General features: G+C 46.0%; 1 protein-coding gene across 1 annotated transcript in view; it reads left to right on the top strand.

The window, feature by feature from the left end:
- APCDD1L (APC down-regulated 1 like) overlaps positions 1–5,753 on the top strand; it is a 106,122-nt gene that overhangs the window by 89,769 nt on the left and 10,600 nt on the right. The window lies entirely within an intron of this gene.

Here is a 5,753-nt window from a genome sequence, read left to right as displayed (position 1 = left end):
CCGTGTCCCCTGCATCGGCAGGCGGACTCTCAACCACTGCGCCACCAGGGAAGCCCCTTTTTAGCCTTTTTAATGCGTGACTCACAGTCTCTGTTTATTGAACAGTGCCGTGGAGCTAGATGGAGCCTTCCTTGCGGGTGTAGAACCATATCAGGGTCCTGGTTTGGCTGGGGCAGGTCCCAAGGGTCAAAAAGGCTATGAAGCCAAGGACCCGGCATCAGGTTCTTAGGCCAGATCCGGCCCATCCTCAAAACTCTCGGCAGGACTTGATGCCCAGACTTGAATCTCCCTTTGCCTCTACTTCTGTTTCCTCTCTACCTGCTTGGATCAATCAGGGTCCCCAGCCTGCTGGGAACTCCCTTACTGACTACCCTTTCACCCTCAGCCAGATTCTCAGTGATCCCAGCAGCTGCAAGCCTTCTCTTTCTCCACTTCCGTTTCAAGCCTGACCCTAATAGCCACACACGTGATGGAAATCACCAGCCAATTTTTAGGAGGAGAAAGCTCAAGGGGGTGGGAGAAATGTCAACAAGGAATTGGTCTTACGGAGCACGTCATTCATTCATCCATTCAACTAAAAGTAGCAATCACAACTAGCACTTATTGAGTGTCTACTATGTGAAGGCGTTGTTCTAAGTGCTGTCCATGTACTGACACAACAAATATTTATCTAGCATCCATCGGGCACTGTGCTAGGGGCTGGGAATCAGCAGGGAGCAAGAGAGATAAGGGCCTGTCCTCGTGGAAAGGAAAGGAAAGTAAGAAGAAAAGGGGAAAGGAAGGAAGGAAGGAAGGAAGAGAAAGAGAGAAAGAAAAGAGGGAAGGAAGGAAAGAAGGAAGAAACGAAGGAAGAAAGAAGTTGAGGCACCTGGGGTGACACCTCAGCAGCAGTGAGCACCCAGCATCTACATCTTGGTTTCTAAATACTATTCTCCAATAAAAGGAACCAGGACTCCTTGGAGAAATGGCTGATTCCAGGGCTGGGTCAGGAAAAGTACAAAGTGAGCCTGGAAGATCTTCTAGTGCCAGAAAATGAGGACATGCTCAAAACAAACAAACAAACAAAAAAATGACAAGTGCATGTAAAAAGGACCCAGGATGGAGTCCTGGAGCTTGATGGAGTCGATGGAGCTCCCAATGGCCAAATCAGGGACAATTGGAGCCACAAAGTAAATAATGACAGCAATGGATTGTAACCTATAAAATAAATATCCCTGAGTTCATACTAAGACAAATAATAATTGAATAAAGAGATAAACAGGGAGAAGGGACAATGCTTCCTTATAGCACAATTCCAATCAATAAATCCAGAAAGTTACAGATAAAACAATAAAAAATAAATCCAGAAAGAATGATGCAACTAGAAAATGACCCTAAGAATCGTCAATGGTCATCAATAGATGCTAAAATTAGTGGGAGGAGTATAACGGAAAACAAGATATTTACATGAGCTCTAAGTATATCCCCGTAAGATAATTATTAATGACAAAGAGGAAAGGAGTAATTGGACAGTGGAGAAACCTGGCAGACACCTCCTTAAGCAAGTGGTCGAAGTTAACATCACCAGCGTTGGGACAAACTGACATCTCAGTACCTCCTGAGGCAATGACTGAGAGGGGCACAACATTGCTTCCTTGGGGTTCCTGCCAAAACTGCCCAAGCTGAATAAAATCATGAATAAACATCGGAAAACCCCAAACCAAAGAACACGCTTCAAAATAATTGGCCAGTTCTCTTCAAAAGTGTCAAGGTTGTGAAAGACATAAATCAAAGAAGCATCTCTGATTGAAGGATGCTAAAGAGACGTGACAACTAAGTGTGATGTGTGATCCTGGATTGGATCCTTGACCAGAAAGGAAACATTACTGGGACAACTAGTGAAATCTGCATAGGATTTGTAGACTAATTCTAACATGGGATCGGTGTTAATTTCCTGGTTTTGATCACTGTACTATACATCTTTGCAAGATGTTAACCTTTGTGGAAACCAGGTATACTAGAGCCCTTTCTACTGCTCTGGCAAAATTTCTGTTAAGTCTGAAATGATATCAACTTGAAAAGGCAAAAAGTAAAAGTAAATAAAAAACAGCAAGCAGGTAAGTAATTGAGAGAGGTGATGAGTGCTGCACAGGGGAGATGGGAAGGGGTAAATAGCAGAAGGGAATGTTTGATATCAGCCTGCCAGGAAACACCGATTATGCTGAGACCCCAGTGAATGGGAAGCACCCAGCTCAAAGCAGAGGGAGAGGTGCTCTGGCCGAGGAACAGCATTGCAACAGCCCTGAGGCAGGAAGAGTTTGCTATTCATCCCTAGGAACACACAATAGAATCATGGGGGGGGGGGGATCCGATGTATGACCCTGGAAAGACAGGAAGACAACCGATGTTGAAGGGCCCTGGAGATCATAATGAAAAGCGTGGAATGTTACTCCAAGAGTGTTAGGAAGTTTTTGGCCATTGTGTAAATTTCCTTTGAGACGCTTAACGATTCTTTGAAATTATAATCCATAGTGGGACTACCTGATTAATGCCAGCCTCTCCGAGAGAACAGGAACTCCGGCCATCATGTGCCGCTTTACACAGGCATGTAACAGCCATGCAAGGTTCATGTGGGGGAGGAGTAGATGGACAAAGGTTAGGTTGCTGGGAGACCTGGGTGGCCCTTGGTATCGGTTGTGAATTGAATTGCGTCCCCAAAAAGATATGTTCGATCCTAACCCCTGGTACCTGTGAATGTGACCGTATTTGGAAATAAGGTCTTTACAGATGTAGATGCAGTCATATTGGATCAGGGTGGACCTGAATCCAGTGACTGGTATCTTTATAAGAGAAAGAGAGGGAGGTTTGGATACAGAGCTGCAGACACACAGAGAAGAAAGACGGCCCTGTGACGACAGAGGCAGAGATTGAAGGGATGCAGCTATGAGCCAAGGATGCTTGGAACCCCCAGAACCTGGAAGAGGCAGGAAGGACCCTCCCCCAGAGTCTCAGGAGAGAACGCGGCCCTGCCCACCCCTTGATTTCAGACTTCTGGTCTCCAGACTGTGAGAGAATAATGTCCTGCTGTTTTCGGTCCCCCAGTTTGCTGTCCTTTGTGGTGGTGGCTCCAGATCACACAGCCATGAGGGGAAGTGATGGGTTAACCTCCATCTCCCCCTCTTCGTTCTGTGCACCCCCCTCAGGCTATTGACCACGTTTACTTATTAAATAGTTACTTATTAAATATTATTTAAAGTATTACTTAATTTTTTAAAATCCAGTTCAGACCAAGCCCCTTTTAAAACTCAGTCTTGTCCTTGGCAATGTGGGCTGTGAAAGCACAATTTTGCTACGGTAACTGCAGCTGCTTTTTAACACCCCCTAAAATCGATGCATAACCGCTGGAATAAGAAATGCTCACCACTGCACCTAAAATCACCTGGCACACCTCCCAGAACCTCAGAACAAGACAATTAGGATGGGGTGGGGGGACAAAAAACAGTGCTTTTCTTTTGCTTTTTGCCCCTAAAAGAAAGGTATCTGAAGACCTGATTATTTCTCCATCTGCTCTGGCTACAAACCCCATGTCTTTTCTCCACGCCTCCCACCCCCACCCCCATTGATTCAGGCCTACGCTTTTCACGTTCTTTGAAGAAAACACGGATGGTGGACCTGGGTGTACATCTTCTCCCAAGGCTCCATTTTTCATCTGGAAAATGAAGATAATCACGTCCATCTAATAGAAGTGTTGTGAACAGTAGATAAGAAAAGGGAAGTAGATAAGAAAAGGGCAGATACTTTTTATTCTACTTATACAAAATATCCAGGATAGGCAAATCCATAGAGACAGAAAGCAGATTACTGGCTGCTAGGGTTTGAGAGGAGAGAGGCATGGAGAGTGACTGCTGATGGGTACGGAGTTTCCTTTTGGGGTCATGAAAAGTTCTGGAACTAGACAGAGCTGATGTTGGCATAGCCTGGTGAACATCTTAAATGCCACCGAATCTTCATTGTATGCTTTAAAATGGTTAAAATGGTGACTTTTACGTTAGGTGTATTTTACCATATTTTATTTGTTAATTGGATAAGAAGCATCTGCCTGGGGTAGGGTGGCCAAGTCTCTCCACCCTCTGAACCTCAGTTTCTTCATCTGCAAAATGGGGGCATTGACTGAACCTGGACCATGGGCAGTTGTGCAGATGACACCTGCTGGTCCGTAGGTATGGCCGCCACCTGGAAGCACTCCATCAGTGCACTGACAGGCTGCCTCCCCTGGGATTCCTGGGTGAGACAACCTCCGCTCAAGACAGACTCCAAGGTCTCCCTCCCCGCTAAGACCCCAGGCAGGTTCCACATGATGTTTGCCATGTAGCCTGCTCCTGGCATTCTGACTCATGATCATACAACAGGCTGGAGCAGATCATATTTTCAACCCCAGTAGCCTGGTCTGAGCAATTCGACGCTCTGGATTTAATTCTGCAGGTAATTTGAACGATGCGATCTAATTTCAAATGTCCTGCTCTTATGAGTGCAAAAGCAGCATAATTTTTAATTAGTGGGTAAACAGTAAATAATGGATGGCGGTAAGTGGACACCACTGTTAATTAAAAATCCATGGTTGATAAAAATCAATTTGGCCCACGCATTTAACTCAGTCTATCAGGTCCCCAGGAAAAGTTGTGCAAGCCGGCCCAGGGCACCATCTGCTTTCAGTTGTGGTTCCCTGAGCTCAGACTTTTCTAGGGGAGAAAAGAGGGAGAGAAAGGAAAGAAAATCTATAAGCTACCTCCAAAGCTGGGACTGGAAACATTTCGTGTGTTCATTTCTAATTGGTTGGCCTCATTTTTGCAACCCTGAAGTTGAATCTTCAGCCGAGAGGCAGCGTCACGCTCCACTCGGGTTTTTACAAAGAAGGGCTCCAGTTGTGTTTTGTATTTTGCATGTACGTGTTCTGAATATGGTGAGATTTCACCGTATCTCTTTGTCTCCTGACTTAATTAAATCCCCATCTCTCGCAGAAAAGCAAGACAAACTAAAACACACTTAGCGGGAACACACTATCTCAGTATTCGTGTCAAAATACGTCGTGAAGGCGACATCTCTTCGAAGTGCCTTCAGAGGGAGTACCTGGGGGAAAGGTTCGTTTCCTTTTGAACAGAAAACATTTCCTCAAGAAATCAAGCTTTGTGGAAACAGCGCCAATGTCATATTCGGGGCCTGTTCACGGTTTTGCTCTGAGACATCAGCTTGATTTTCCTACCAGGCAAATAACACCCACCCGCTTTTGACCTTTTTCTTCCCTTTGCTCCCATATATTCCCCAAATCAACACTTGCATTGTCAAGCTTCCCTGACAACCAGTGATGTTCAAATTAACCCGCAGAATTGGATCCAGGGGACCCAGAGGGTCCGGGTGAAGTTGATTTCAGGAGCACAAGAAGGCGTGAGCAGTGGACGCGGATGCATGTATGTCCCAGCTCAGGATTCCCGACGCGGCCATGCTGGGCGTTTGGCCCAACGTGGATGCCAATCCATCCACCCCAACATCCTGGCTCTGATCCCCAAAAGGCTAGATGTGCCTGAGTTAACACAGAACCACTCTTTCAAGACTCCCCTCGGCGTGGACTCACTGCAGAATGGCCCTGAGAGCCTTCGGGGCAGCCCAAGTGCCCACTGTCCGTGGGGACACCACAGCCCTGGTACATTGGTTGTTTATTTTCATCTCTCTTATTTGGCTGTTTAAAGCCTGTAAATCAGGTGTAGGATACAGCAGGA

This window comes from Lipotes vexillifer, unplaced genomic scaffold (assembly GCF_000442215.2).
Source record: "Lipotes vexillifer unplaced genomic scaffold, Lipotes_vexillifer_v1.1 scaffold524, whole genome shotgun sequence".
Classification (NCBI taxonomy): domain Eukaryota; kingdom Metazoa; phylum Chordata; class Mammalia; order Artiodactyla; family Lipotidae; genus Lipotes; species Lipotes vexillifer.
The sequence above is the reverse complement of the archived record's forward strand: the minus strand, read 5'-3'. Positions and strand labels throughout refer to the sequence as shown.